Source organism: Thalia democratica, chromosome 2 (assembly GCF_965202585.1).
Source record: "Thalia democratica chromosome 2, ktThaDemo2.hap1.1, whole genome shotgun sequence".
NCBI classification, from domain to species: Eukaryota; Metazoa; Chordata; class Thaliacea; order Salpida; family Salpidae; genus Thalia; species Thalia democratica.
The window spans coordinates 17,042,765-17,059,101 of record NC_139166.1 but is presented as its reverse complement, the minus strand read 5'-3'; the positions used below and the strand labels follow the sequence as shown (position 1 = coordinate 17,059,101).

General features: G+C 25.5%; 4 non-coding genes across 4 annotated transcripts; 3 read left to right on the top strand and 1 right to left on the bottom strand.

The window, feature by feature from the left end:
- Positions 1–9,051: 9,051 nt before the first annotated feature.
- Positions 9,052–9,124, top strand: Trnag-ccc (transfer RNA glycine (anticodon CCC)). Its single transcript has one exon. It is a non-coding gene; the product is annotated as a tRNA-Gly (tRNA).
- Positions 9,125–11,591: 2,467 nt separating this feature from the next.
- Positions 11,592–11,662, top strand: Trnag-gcc (transfer RNA glycine (anticodon GCC)). The gene has a single exon. It is a non-coding gene; the product is annotated as a tRNA-Gly (tRNA).
- A 1,546-nt stretch (positions 11,663–13,208) lies between these two features.
- On the bottom strand, positions 13,209–13,294 carry Trnay-gua (transfer RNA tyrosine (anticodon GUA)). Its single transcript is given in 2 exon segments — positions 13,209–13,244; positions 13,258–13,294. It is a non-coding gene; the product is annotated as a tRNA-Tyr (tRNA).
- Positions 13,295–15,659: 2,365 nt separating this feature from the next.
- On the top strand, positions 15,660–15,732 carry Trnaf-gaa (transfer RNA phenylalanine (anticodon GAA)). Its single transcript has one exon. It is a non-coding gene; the product is annotated as a tRNA-Phe (tRNA).
- Positions 15,733–16,337: the final 605 nt, after the last annotated feature.

Sequence of the window (16,337 nt, the reverse complement as noted above, 5' to 3'; positions counted from 1 at the left end):
TAAATAAAATTGGTTTTATAAATAAGTTACGACTCATGAAAGTCTAATAAAAAACTGTTACAAAAGATATTCGGTATTTAAAAATTTCAACATGAAAAAATGTACAGATAATTTTAAGAGCAATCTATTTTTATTAAAGATAGATTATAGCATTCTTATATGTCATTTATAAATTATAATTAACTAATTTAAGAAATAAATGATATTATGACTTTTATATAAAAACACTGAGTCGTAATACTGTTTGGAATTTTTGTTTTTAAAACATTTATTAAGCTTTATTTATCTAATTAGTACGACACTGTCAAATTTTTACTAGTTTGTTGTTTAAATTAGACCATAAAAACTTAAAATTTTTGCTATTTTCTTGTATTGTAATACAAAAACCTATAACTTGCCGGATTAAACCATAAAGCGTTGTCTTTTATTTACTTATATTTTTACTACGTTAATTTATTTAGTATCGTACCATTAAATTATATTTAGTGACTTGCTTAAACTAAAGTTTAAATAATTGTTAAAACAATGAAAAAATAAAAACCTTTCATTACATAAATTACAAAGCAACTTTTAGTTTTAAATATTACTACATGAGCTTGTTTTGTATTTATAACTGTTGCTTAATTTGTACATATTCTAAACTAACAAAAAAATTCTTTTGCTCAAAAACATTTTACTTTATACATTTTGTAAACGTTGTAATCACTTTAGAATTTCAAATATCTTAATATTTACTAAATATAAATTAAAAAAAATATAGTTACTGAAGTTTAATGTTAACGTGAAGTTAAGTTTATTTTTATGTAATCAACGATGTATATTCAACTTTAAGTTTCCATTTTCTTTACTACTAAACAGTTTTAGCTGTACTAGTTTAGTAAGGTTTAATTACAGTTTTAACCTAAAAATTTATAGTTATTTTTTGCTTCTACATTCTTGCATTTCGTAATTTGTATAAAATTTAAAATAAAACTGTTCAAATTGTTATGGTTTTACAAAAGGGTTTCACTCTAATCAAATAATACTTGAAATATAAATAACTAAGAGCTTATCATTATTGTTTAATATTGTTTTTATTTTCGAAAACTGTTTTGAGAAATTGAATTGATTTACAACATTCACAGATGATAAAAGACTTTAGTTGCACTGTTATTTAAATTTAGTTGAGAAATTTCTGTTATAAGACTTTTATTAATAACGTGTTATAAAATTAGTTTTAAAAATATAGATAAGTAAAATAAGACTTAAGCTGATAACTATTTAATGTTCTTACTAAAGTAAGAAGTAATACGCAGTAGTAAAAATAAGTAGAAGTTTACACTACTAACCAATACAATTTATACTATCAAAAAGTATAACCAGCCTGGGATTTGAATCCAGGACTTCCCTCACTCTGAAAAATCACAACTACAGATTAACGGGCCACTTGGTAAATGAGACTGTATTGCATTTATAATCTTGCCAACCAGTGGCGTAGCGAAGTATTTTGGTCAGGGGGTTCGCAATTGTTTTCTCAAAAAAAAAACCTAAATTAAAACTTTTGTAATAAGCTATAAATAGATCTTTTTATAAGTAAAAAAGTTGAAAAAAAAGTCAATAAGTGAAATAAGTTCAAAGTAACTGTTGTAAAAATTACTTATACATTACAAAATTAAACAATTAAAAAAAAGTATAAATTTCATTACAATTACTTATACTTGCACAAATGTAAACTTATTAAATAAAAATTGTTTTTACTACTAACAGTAAACTTTATATCTTTAAAAATGATTATATTCAATAAAACGAAAGTATCTGTTTCATTTACGAAAAACATATCAATCTCTTTAATATACAATAAAACAGTGATAAGAACACCTCATTGCACATAATTCAAAATAATATCAAAAATAATATCAAAATCCACCCGCGTTCAAAATCCACCCGATCAAAATCCACCCGCATTCAAAATCCACCCGATCAAAATCAACCCGGTTCAAAATCCACCCGATTAAAATCAACCCGGGTCAAAATCCACCCGATCGAAATCCACCCGAGTCAAAATCTACCCGATCAAAATCAACCCGAGTCAAAATCCACCCGATCAAAATCAACCCGGTTCAAAATCCATCCGATCAAAATTCACCCGATCAAAATCCACCCGAGTTAAAATCCACCCGATTAAAATCCACCCGGTTCAAAATCCATCCGATCAAAATCAACCCGACTCTAAATCCACCCGTTTCAAAATCCACCCGATCAAAATCCACCCGGTTCAAAATCCACCAGATCAAAATCCACCCGGTTCAAAATCCACCCGATCAAAATCAACCCAACTCTAAATCCACCCGTTTCAAAATCCACCCGATCAAAATCCACCCGGTTTAAAATCCACCCGATCAAAATCAACCCGAGTCAAAATCCACCCGATCAAAATCCACCCGAGTCAAAATCCACCCGATCAAAATTCATCCGAGTTAAAATCAACCCGAGTCAAAATCCTACCGACACAAAATCAACCAAAGTCAAAATCCAACCGAATCGAAACAAGCACCTTGTTTATTTATTTCTTTTTAAATCAGGTATCATTTAAACAAATCTCACCACTCTAAAGTACCAATCTTAAACAAGTTTTATTTAAAAAACACTTATAAAATCTTGTATTTTTGTCCCTTATAAATTGACTAAAGAATATAAAAACTGTACTACATTTGAACTTATTTTGTGAGGTTTTTTGAGTTGTTATTTGGTATTTTTGCTTATTATAAGGAATTTTTGACAAAAATATTTTGTTTTTTTGATTACTGAATATAATTTTGAATAGCTACAGCCGGCAAGCAGCTTTTAAAGGTACTGTTGTTTTTGATATAAGTATAACTATAAGAGCTAATAAAAGTTTAACAACGTCAGGATAAATAAATTAAAGTTTTACTATACAAATATGACTATGTTAAAACTTTTAGAAAACTAAAGGATGTGCCAGAAAAAATAATCTTGTATTATCTCAATCACAATTACACGACAATCAATTATAATTTACTGTTTCTAGGTATAAAATTTAATAATTTAGAACTTTTAAGTAATTTTTAAACAAATACGTCACACGATATAATTTTTATAAAAACTGAGTATTACAAGTGAAAGCTACCATTTATACTACAAATTAATCCATTTAATTTAGGGGTCAGCAAACTGCGGCCCTCGAAGTGTAAATGTGTGGCCCTCGAGCATGTAAATTTGGTCAACTAAACAAAACAAAATTTAAATTAAAATTTTCAAAAAAGAAAAAGAAATTATAATAGTTTGTTTTTAAGTTTCTGAATATCATTTAAAAGTCATTTATTATGCTTAAGCCTTAGATGTGAAAAAAGACAGATAGTAAATCTAGAAGTTTTTCTTTAAAGTTTAGACTTTACTTTTCCTTTTAAACAATAAAAGCTTACGTACTTGGATAAATTACTTATATAATATTGCAAAGTTTTTTTAACTGGCAATTTTACATGTTTTTAACTTTTAGAAACACGGTGACTAGGTTGAAGTAACTGTTGTACTTTTTTTGTTTCAAAAAGTTGCAACCCGAAAAACTTTAGATAGATTATTAAGGTATTTAAAGGTTTTAAAAGAAAAACTTACACTGTTTAAAATGAAAGTATTAATATTTGTTTTTATTTTAACTAGTTTAACAAAATCACTAAAATTTTAAATACGTGATATGCTGTGCATTAAATAAAAAAAAGATTTTTTTTAACTACTAAAAAGAAAATACAAATAAAATAATAGAAATTGATTATAAAAAGTGTACATAACGATCTACACCTGTTTTTAATGATCTACACCTTGTAAATAATGATAGAAATAATAATATGACACAAGTTTAAAAAAAAAAAAGTTTTCGACTTTAGAAAAAAAATATACATTTTAAATATGCCAGGCCTGATCCCTTTAAGTAGATAAACGTGACTAAAACAGATTAAAAACAAAAATTGAATAAAACAACGGCTCGCGGAAAAAATTGAAACATGAAATTTGGCCCGAGATAAACAATTGTCTGCCGACTCTGATTAAATCCAACTGCATCTTCGTTACTTTTAATTACAAAAAAGTAAAAGGCAAACGTTTAAAATTCATTTAGTTTGTGTTTTTTTAATATAATTTTTTTATGTGAAAGGTCTTAACAAGATATTTATCTATAAAAGTTCTCTTTGTTAAGAAAAGGTCTTTAATTTACTTTAGATAATTACCTTTACTGTATTGTCTATTAAAGATTTTTCAATATTAACTTTAAATTAAATATTTATTAATTTTCGGTTTTTAACAATTGGACTTTTTTTATATGAAGATTATATTTAAAAAAAATAGTGGTAAGTAATAACATTTCCATTTCTATGAATTAAAAAATATCAATTAACAATATAATATTGAACAGTAAATAATAATTTATCTTACTTAATTACAATTTATATGCAACTTTATATTTATAAAAAAACATAAAACGTTTACAACTAATTAATTAAAAACATGCAGTTATAGCTTTTAACTTAAATTGTCGGAAATTAATTCAAGAAAATTTATCGCATGTAAATTAAAAGTTTTAGATTAGAAAATTTTAAATTTAAAATTTAAACGTTAACCAAAAGAGATTAAATTTTATAAAACCACTCAATTAATCACTTTCAAAACTGGCCTTAACCTATTAATAAAATTAATAATACGATTGTTTAAGTTGATACAGTCTGGTACAAAAATTCATAAAAATAACTTATACTTGAATTTAAACTCTCTTGTCTGAAATACATACTTTTTTTAATGAACCTATGTAAAAATAGAACATTTTAATAATAAATTAAAAATGTTATAAGTTTTTTTTTCGTAATATTTGTTATAAATATAGTGTCATTTCTAAAAAACTCAACTTATTTGTTTACTACTACAATTCTAAAGTATATAATTTCCCTAGCTCAAGTCTAACTACTAACTTTTTTAGTTGCAATTTACAAGCTATTTGAGCAAACTCAATGAATTGTAGAGTCGATATTTGTTTTATGTAAAGGACTTTAGAATTCATAGAAAAATGTTTATCTTTTTAATTTGTACTATTAGTTAAAAACTAGCAAATTAAGTTGTTATCTAATTAAAAATAACTTATAACTTTAGTTACTTTAGATGAAACAGTTTTTAGTTTTTTCAAAAATAGATGGTTTATAAAAAAAAACATTTAATAAAATAAAATTCAATTAACTTAAACACTTTGAAAAAACGATAATAGCAGCTAAAATTATTGTATAAATTAAAAAAATAACTAAAAATTATTTGTAACAAAAATTAGCTAGAAAACAATAAAATTGTTTTAAAACAGTTATTGATTTCTTACATATTCCTCATTTATATTTTTAGTAAATTAGTTTTAGTATTTTTATATTAAAATTTATGTTCTGTTTTTAAAAATTACTAATAAATTGTTTACTAAACGACAAATAAAAGCGCTCAAAATATTTGGTCCTAAGTCCTCTTGCACGAACATACCTTAAAGTTATCGAGTCGCACACCAAAAATATCTTTTAACGTCTTTTCCACGTCGAAAACAATAATGTTTAAAATATAATTAATAGGTGATAGTTTTTCCAAATTTAACAAAGGATTTTTATTTTATTATCACGTAGCAATTTTACATTATTCTTTATCTATATTTTATTTTTTATAAACACTGTTAGTTGAAATTTTTTATATAATAAAATATTGTATGTAATACTATTTTGAAATTTAAGTAAAGCACAAAACACAAAACTTTTTACATCAAAAAAAAAAGTCAAAAATTTTAGATTAATATTTTAATTTTCTTTTTGTAACATTTAATTAACATTTTCCATCAATTTACATTATTTGGTATTTGATTTTTGTAATTTTCTTTAGCTTAATAAATGTTATTAAAGATTCTTCTAATTTATAAACTTCTCTAGTTTTGATATTTTAATTTACTATGAGTTATCCTTAGTAAATACTTTTATTTAATTATGATTGACTTTGGGAAATTAAATTAGAAGGAAGTTTAAATGGATTGAAACTGAGCGTAATTTTTTTTTATTTTTTTTTACTTCTTTTTTTAAAAGTAACACCAACACTACTAACGTTAATATAGTAAATTATAAACATTTTAAATACTTGTAAAGCTACTATGAATTTTTTTTTAATGCTGTTTAATTATATTGTTTAACTTATTTTTTTAATTATTTTATTAAACAAATTAAAATTTCTTTCTTTATAAATACTTACTATTTTTTATACCAATAGTTGTTTAAACATATAACTTTGTTCAATATTACAAAATTCTATTAGAAATTAATTCTTATTTCGAAAAAAAATGAACTCGGGTTGATTTTGATCGGGTGGATTTTGAACCGGGTGGATTTTGAACCGGGTGGAATTTGATCGGGTGGATTTTGACTCGGGTTGATTTTGATCGGGTTGATTTTAATCGGGTGGATTTTGAACCGGGTTGACTTTGATCGGGTGGATTTTGAACCGGGTTGATTTTGAACGGGTGGATTTTGACTCGGGTGGATTTTGACTCGGGTTGATTTTGATCGGGTTGATTTTAATCGGGTGGATTTTGAACCGGGTTGATTTTGAACGGGTGGATTTTGAACCGGGTTGATTTTGAACGGGTGGATTTTGACTCGGGTGGATTTTGACTCGGATGGATTTTGATCGGGTGGATTTTGACCCGGGTGGATTTTGATCGGGTGGATTTTGAACCGGGTAGATTTTGATCGGGTGGATTTTGACCCGGGTGGATTTTGATCGGGTGGATTTTGACTTGGGTGGATTTTGATCGGGTGGATTTTGATCGGGTGGATTTTGATCGGGTGGATTTTGATCGCGGGTGGATTTTGATTGCGGGTGGATTTTGAACGTGTCCCGATAAGAACACCTCATTGCACATAATTTAAATAAAAGTACACAGAAGTTAAAATAGATCAACTTTATAACTGTTATTACAGTTTATTACAACTTTGTAAAATAGTTAAAGATATATTTTTTAAAATTTAATTCATCTGATTGGACTTGTTTAAAATAATTATCACAAACAAAGTTTATTTCTCATAGACCGACACGCTTTTTCTTGTATGTTTACAAAAATGAAGATCAGAAAACTAGCAGTAGTCTTAAACATTTATTGTAGCATAAAAAAAACTTGTAAAATTGTTTAATTTTCCTTTAAGCGTGTCGTATTTTTGTAATTTTTTTGTAGAAAAATAAGCTGCCATAAGGTTATACTACAGCGGTGCACTAACTAGTTGCGTACTTTTTGAGTCTAAAATCTTATGAAGTTAATGAGGTTATAGAATTTTTCCTTATGGAGTTTTTCATCAACACCGAATCAGTATATTGGGTAATTTCTCTAACTTGTCACTAATGGGTGTTCAAAATTTCGTTTAATTTTTAATTTAACTGGATAAACATAGTTGAAAAAGGCAAATTAAGCAGGAATAAAAAACAATGAAGGATAAAGAGATTACATTCTTTTTTTTACTTCTTTTCGTTTTTTTGGGTGGCACGCATGCTCCAGTGTCCCTCCCCACGCTACGCCCCTGTTACCAACTATAAGTTAGAAAACTGCACTTCAAGATACCTTAAACTATTTCAATTATATTTTTTACAAGTAAGATAATCGCTTCACAGTCTTTAAAATACATAAGAAGTATGAAAAATAAATGTAATTTCGCACTTATCTGAAAATATTAATTTAAGCATTTTTTAAAAGCTTACTAAAAAGCTTTAAAATAGATAATTTATTTAAAATAACTATAAACACTATTACATTTTATACCACTTTAGTTTTGTATCTTAGGTAAGAAAATAATACATATATCAAATATAAGCATAACCTAATTAAAAAGGTTTTGTTATTTATCAACATTTAAAAAACAACAAAATTTTCAAAAATACTACACGTTGACTTCTTTAACCTACAGGTGATTTTAGTAAACAAGTTTACATGATTGTGTATTAACAACTTATATACTTAACTTAACTTTCATGTGTTTAAAGTGTTACAGCTTGAAAGCTTTACTTGAAGTCTGAAAAACATTTGTTATTTATATTAAATAAAAATTATTTTATACTTAAAATAGCATTTATTTATCAATTTAGTATACTAGTTTCATCATGCATTTAAATAATATACCATTTTATGAAACGTAAATTGTTTTAGTATTAATTTATTTTTATAAGATTACTCGAAAATCATTAAACTTTTGTGCTACTACTAGACTAAAAAATGTGTGTAACAAGCTTTAATAAAATTTTAACTGAACAATTTATAACAGAACAAAAATATGTGGAGGTATAAAAAAATTTGTAAATATTTTTGTTTTTGTAACTGACAACAAAAACAAAGTAATTCAAACAAGTAACTTATTTACTAGTTTAAATTAGACTGTTATTGTTGCTAGACTACACAGAAACTACTTTTAAACTTAATTTAGATATAATAAAAAATTGCAGTATGTGTTGTTGCTTATTTAAGTAAAGCTAAGTACTTTTATAAAATAATTAATTAAGGTTAACTATTAAGTTTCTTAATTTTAATCACAACTAGTTTTCGATACTTATACTATGTTTGAATAAGTAACCATATAGCATCTGAAAAATTTAACTGTTAACATAATGTTAATATTACAATCATTAATTTAAACAAATTTAAATTTAAACAAACAGATTAAAACAAATAAGCTTAAGATTTGAAAAGAAAGTTTTTTTTTCTGTTTTAGTTAAAAATATTTGGCTTACGCTGAGTTATATTTTGAGCGAACGTTCAAATTTCATAATTACATCAAAAGAGCCTTAAGTTCTAAGGTATAAATATAAATTGAATTTTAAAGTATTATTTTACTTTTCTTAAAAAAGTAAGAAACTCAAAAATCGTATGTTGTACATAGAATATATCAGTATTATATAAAACATGAACCAAACCGTTAAATTGTTAACCGGTAATACACAATAAAAGAAATCAATGAGAGTTTGAATTAAAATTTATCAAATATGTAGCTGTAACAAGACTTTACTGCAAGTGCCCTGCTAGCTCAGTCGGTAGAGCATTAGACTCCCAATCCAACGGTCGTGGGTTCGAGCCCCACGTTGGGCGTGGTTTCTTTTTGTTTTTTGGTGAATGAACTATCTTTTGATAATAACATTGTTTTATTACAGCTGATTTTGTGTTTTTTATTTATTTTTTTTAATATCAAACAGAATCTAAAACAACATATTGTTTAAGCAGGGTCAACAGAACAATATTTATGAATGTATATTAAAAAGAAAATAGGTACAATTTATGACCTGTTTTTTAACGATATTTTCTAGTAAATATAACTACTAGTTAACTTTAAATGGTAGTACATAATTAAGTAGGTGAGCTTTACTTTTGATTTTTGACTTGACTACTAAACCATGAAAAAAATACAGTTATGTAAAAATTAAAAACAAGAGTATTAGTACATTCCAACAAATAACTAGCTACTCGATTTTTTTTTTCAATATCTTGTATCTAGTCATGAAAATAATTACTGAATTACTTGCTTACTACTTGATTCAAACTTTATAATTTCAAAATAAAGTACAGTTAAAAATTGTATATTTACATCAGTAGTCATTCTACAATTTTTATTAAAGTTTCATAAAGCTTGCTAAAATTAGTTTGAAATTATTCATTTCTACTTAAAACATTTCATTATTCCATTCTTACATGCAAAATATTTCACTACTGTACCAAAAATACAAAAGTGCGTCGACCGGGAGTCGGCCCGGAACTAGTGCTTGGAAGGCACCAATGCTAACCGTTACACCATCGACGCTTGTCTCAAGGCGAAAAATTACTGTTTATAAACCCAAATGTCAAGGCAAGTAAATCTGTAGCGCACTCGAATGCTAGCATATGTTCGTTCAAGCGTTAATTTTTTTGCCCTTAGCTCGACAGAATGTGCTATAATATTTCGCTGCAAATTTTAAACGTGTTTTTGCTCGATAGCTTTGACGCTCGTTGAAAATAATCACGTGGTTTAGTAAACTGCAAACTTATAGAGACATTTTGCTTGCGTTGAATTTTAATTTACGTTGTTCGTTAGCTGTTGTTTAAAACTAATTAGTGAATTTCTTGACGTCATATTTAAGTTTTAGCTACTATGGTTTTTAAAAAAATTGTTTATAATATAGAACTAACGATGAATGGTGTTAATAGTCTAATCAAAAATTAAGTATTTTCCTACAGCTTTCTTTAGGTGAAAAAGAATACCTTAATAGCTTACGCTATCAAGAATAATTATTATATACTACATTTCAGATGAATCATAAACAAATACTTGTTGAATTTTTTTTTTCAAATATAAATACCAATTTCTCATTAGCTACAAAATTTACTAATTTCATTAAGTTATGTTAATTTTAAAGCTATGGCTTAAATTTTCTTAATTTAGTAAAGTGTAAATAAAATTCTCATTCTCATAGCCACTATTTAATTTATAATCTAATAAAATAGCTTTGTATGAATTAAATGTTAATTAAAGATTAATCGTACTTATGAAAGGATTCTATCAACTATTTTTTATTATACAGATTCAACTACCATAACCTTACGATTTTTAATGAGATCAGAAGATTAAACTAGGCTAAATATTTTTATCCAAGTATAGTCTTGAGCATTTTGTAGAATAGTTTACTGAACGACAAAAATAAAATACCAAAAGTGTTTGGTCCTAGGACCTGGTGCACGAAAAAACGTTTCTGTTATCGAGTCGTACACTACAAATAGAATACAATTAAGGACCTTTCCAAATAAATACATTTAATAAGAAAGAAATAGTTCCCTGGTTTTATTGGTCATCATCGTGCTTACACAAACGTAAAAAAAGGATATACCTATTAATGTTTCATTCACAAATTTTACTTACTGCTTATGTTATGTTTGAATGCAAACATTTTAATTGTCTAAATTGACACGTCTAAAAGCATTATTAATTTTTAGTTTTGTTTTTTTTAACAACCGGCTTCTAAAATGTTTGACAAAGTTAGATATCAAAGTGACAACTTGGTTTTAACAAAATTTAAGTAAATTTTGATACTTTTAAAAAATTTCTCAACTTTTTTCTACTAAGCTTAAGTAGTTGCAACTGTAAATTTGTTTCAGTTTTCAACCAAATAATGTCTGTTATTATCTAAATAAACGAAAATAAAATGGTAAATTAGTTTTATAAATAAATAAGCTAGTTTTAAATTGCGATATACAAATTTTGGTTAGTGTTACTATCAAAATTTTCTAGTTTGTACATGAATTGTTTTACTGTAATAAAGATAAAATAAGATTTTTAAAATAAATATTCTATTTAAAAATGGTTATAATTTAAAAATGAACAAAAACTAAATATTTAGCCGCTAATAAAATAGTTAAAAAAAAGTAAATACTAAAATGAACTAATATTCAAGTCGCATAAAATCAAAGCTAAATGAACACTTGATTGTTTATATCATCACAACAGTTGCTACTTTTGATAAGCAAATGCAGATACGCTGCATTTGATAACCACTTGGTTTATATACTATAAATTTTGAAGTTGCAACAAGCATTGTTGGTTCAGTGGTAGAATTCTCGCCTGCCACGCGGGAGGCCCGGGTTCGATTCCCGGACAATGCACCTTTACTTATTTGATTGAAAATTGTCTTAATTTAGTTTGTTTTATTTTTTCTTATCACATCCGAGAGACTGAATTATTTAAAAAAGATTTTTTTTAATTTCTTTTCAACAAAAAAAAAGGAAAACTTTAAAATTTACTTTTTTAAATTTTTTAACGAGTTTCCCCTAAAAACTTAAAATTTATTATTTTGGTTTTTTATTAAAGATAACGAGTTGTTTTATACAACAATAATAACCAGCTTAACAGTTTTGTTTATTTTTCATTACTTACTGCTTAATTTTTCAAACTATAAACCAGAGAACAAATTATAATTGTATGCTTTTTGAGCTCGTACTTTAAACACAGCCAAAAAAGTGCAAATTTATCTAAATTATTGTCCTTCATACTATAGCTAAATCTAAATTACTAGTTATTTAATATATAAACCAGAGTCTCTGTAGTCTATTAAGTTTTTAAATGACTTTTGATTTGGTTTAGAAATTATTGAAAGTCATGATTTTAGTTTTTCTTCCTGGTCTTATTATATCACCTCTAATTGTAAACTATGCCATAAATACTTTTCTATGATAACTTTATATAAACTAAAATGTGATCCAAGTTTAAGTGTTTTTGAATCTAAATAAAAAACAGTTTCACTGTTTTTTATTTTCTTTTAACAACTAAAACTTAGTCCGGCTTTTTTGAAATAATTTTTATTAATGTTTCAACTGTGTTGTACATGATTAAGAAAATCATGTTTTGTTTAATGCATTTGAATAACTTGCTTGGTGTGTTTATTAACTTTGTACTAATTCGTATTAGTTTTTATTTATTTTAACTAAAAATGTTTAAAACTAAACTTCTTGACACTTATTTAAAGGAACAAGTTTTTCTTAAGAATAAGTTACACTTTCTACACAAACTTTTTACTTAATCAAAAAGTTCGAACTTAAGCGGCAGAATTTTTACATTTAAAATTAAGTATCAAGGTTATTTGTTATTCTTAGCATTGCTTTTTTGTTTTTGTAATCATAAAACAATGATAGATCAATCGGCTTTTGTTGGTTACCATTAATATATAAATGGTGCAAGTTTCAATATTAACGACAGAACTAACTTAAAAGTATAACAATTATTTCAATAAAGTCTTCTAGATATTTGTTTTTTGAAAATAAAAGATGACAACAATTAAATGAATTATTTTTATAATACTGCCTTTAAATACTTCATTAATAATTTTTAACAGTAATGTAAGTTTTATCACTAAAAATTTATTTCGTTAAAGAAAAAACTAATATAAAACAAGGAGTTTGCCTGTTTTGGAAAAAAAAAATTAAACTACTAATTATTATTGTGTTTAAATATTTGATGTTTTGTATATTTATCTAGAAATTTAGTTGTTAACAAACTATTTAAATTATAACATGTCTTTTTAGTAAAATACTTCTTTATAAAATGATATTTCAAGAAAAAGTTAAATTTGTTGATTTTAAAAATAAAAAATGTCAAACAAAACATTATTTATATTAATCACGAAAAACATAAAGTTTGATGAAACTAAAATAATCCTTCGAGCCGGAGTCGAACCAGCGACCTATGGATTTCTAACAACTTGCTACAGTCCACCGCTCTACCAACTGAGCTATCGAAGGCGCTGGGGCAAAGCACAAATTTGTGTTTATAAACGCTAGTGTTTGAAGCACTTGTGCACTTAACAATTGATTTTGTTTATTAAGTACATCAACACGGCATATTTTAACATAAGTATGCTTTTAAAGTTGAAAATTTTTTGATTGCTTTTATCAACTCACTAGTATGGCCTTATGCGCTTCTACTGTTAAGTTAATATATGCGTACCAATTGAAGTCTTTAAAGCTTAAAAATTTCTTAATACCAATTTACAAACAATATTTTGAGAGTAGACTTTTATAATAGTTTTTAATGCGTACCAACTGAGCTACCGAAAGTTGTTATAGTAAACATGATTGTTTTTTCTATATACTTAAATAATAACTGCATACCTTTACAATTTTTTAAAGAAGCTTGTAAACACCGAGAATAATATAAAATTAAATTAGCTTGTTTACATGTGGTTTAAATTGTAATTGTAACCTATCATAGTTCTTAAATCTAAGTTTTTGCACAATTTTATTTGTAAACAGATAAATATGTTTTATATGCTTTTATAACTATACAAAAATTAAATAAAAATTTTAAAATTGTAAAATAAATATTTTATAGATACATTCTAAACTTATGTAAAACAAGTATTACTTTTAATTTAGATTAAAAATATCAAATTTAATAAAAGCTACCATAAAATGTAGGAAATAGTGTTTACAATAAAATTGAAATTGTTTACACTTTTGAAATTTTTTTATAAAAAATGAACTAATAAATGTTTATAAGTTAATAAATAAATGTTGCAGTGTTAAAATTTACATAAATTACAATTAACAAGTCTTATTTTTAAACGGTTTAAAAAAAATTAAATTTAAATAAAACAGTAACTGATTTTATAAACGAAAAGTAAAGTAAGACTTATTTTCGTAATAAACAAATACAAATAAAACTATATAAATGTATTAAAGTATTAGTAAATAAATTTACACTAAACCTTCAAAGTATAATACGACTTTTTGGAATTAATTTTAAAGAAAAATACGGAGGTGGGTTTGAACCCACGCGTGCAGATCACAAACTGTTATGACGTAATTATAGAGTAGTTTTTTTTTTAAAGAATTCCACACAATGAAAACTAGAAATTTTAAAATACAATTTAAATTATAAACATACCCTAAAGAGTTAGTATGTCACAAACTGCATATGTCACAACAGTTTTGTGACGTAATAATGGAAACGTTAATTAATGCATTATAAACGCTACGAATCGCTTGTAATCACATGGGGGTCTGGCTCAGATTGTAGAGCACTCGCTTAGCATGCGAGAGGTACCAGAACTATGCCCGGCTCCTACACATTTAAATAATGGTTACAATATATACTTTTATCTTATTTGATTTTTTTTAACAATTTAGCTAAAATAAATGAGAGCACAACACTCTTTATTATTTTACTTGTTTTTTTTTTGTTTAATATGTAAAAAATACTAATCATTAGTAATAAAACAAGACCTTACTTTTAATACACAGCTTATTGCAGATCTTATTAGAAAAAAATCAGCTCATTGTTTTAATTATACATAATTTTTAAGAACTTATATTTGTCTGAACAAGTTTAATAAAGTTTTTAATAACTTATGATTACTTAATTCATTTTTAATTTTGCAAAGTCAAACATGATTTAGTTAATAAAAAATGATTTAGTAAAATTAAAAATGATTTAAGATATTCAAAATGTAATAAAAACCGAAAGGTTTTTTCGTACACTAGGTCCTTTGATTAAATATTTTTGAGTGCTTTTTTTGCCGTTCCATAAACTATATAGTAAAATCAAACATGATTTAATTTAGTCCAGCATGATTTAGTAAAACTAAACGGATTTAATTGAGTCATACATGATTCAGTAAATTTATACATGACTTACAGTCATACAAAGGTTAGTGAAATCAAACATGATTTCGTAAAATAAAACTTGATTTAGTAAAATTTAACCTGATTTAGTTAAGTCAAATTTGATTTGATAAATTCAAACATGATTTAATAAAATTTAACCTGATTTAGTAAAGTCAAAAACTTTAATAAAGTGAAAAAATATTTTTTAAAGTCTGACACGATCAAGTAAAGTCATACATTATTTAGTTTAAAACATTTGTTAGATTCTGATTTAGATAATTGAAATATTTTCTAGTATAGTTAAACACAGTTTAGTAAAGTCGAACAAAATTTGTTCCTTTTCTACTTATGTTTTTATAATAAACAAATTGTCTGAAAATAATTTAGTTTATGTAAAGCAAATACTTTTCATGGGTGAATTGAAATAGCGAAAATGTTGATGTAATTCAGTATTTGAATTTGTATGATGTATATAAACGTTACAAAATGTTATTTTCCACAAGCCTCGATAGCTCAGTCGGGAGAGCGTCAGACTGAAGATCTGAAGGTCCCTGGTTCAATCCCGGGTCGAGGCATGCCATTTACCTACTTAAAATGTACTTATCTTTTGTTCATGTTAAAATCACTTTACTTTATATAGTGATTTATTTAACATAGTTGTTTTGTTTCTTAACGTATATATTTTTTCAACGTTATGTAGTTGTGCTTTTTTATGGTTTATGTTACAATGGTTGTGCTTTATGCATTACAATCCCCAAGGTCTGAGTTAGGAGATTACTTTTACTAATTAAAAATAAATTAAATGCTAAATATAAGGAGTTGTAAACTTTTTAATACTATATATCTTATTTAAGTTAGAGTCCAGAACACCTTAGTAACAACTATCTTAAAAACTAAGTATGTATAAGTATCAGAGTGATTAGTTATTATGTACTGCTAAATATATATAATACAAGTAAAAACTGTGCTAACAAAGTTTATTCTAAGAAAAGCAATCAAATAAACTCACTAAAGAAGCAACTGAACAACATAAGAGTAACAAGAAAACAATAATACTCTCTGGCGCTAATGTGTGTGGCAAGAATATAGGCAAAAAATAACAAAAATAATTTTTTGTAGCATAAGTTACTTAAGTAAGTTTTAGTTATTTGTAAATTACATTTGTTTATTTTATCAAGTT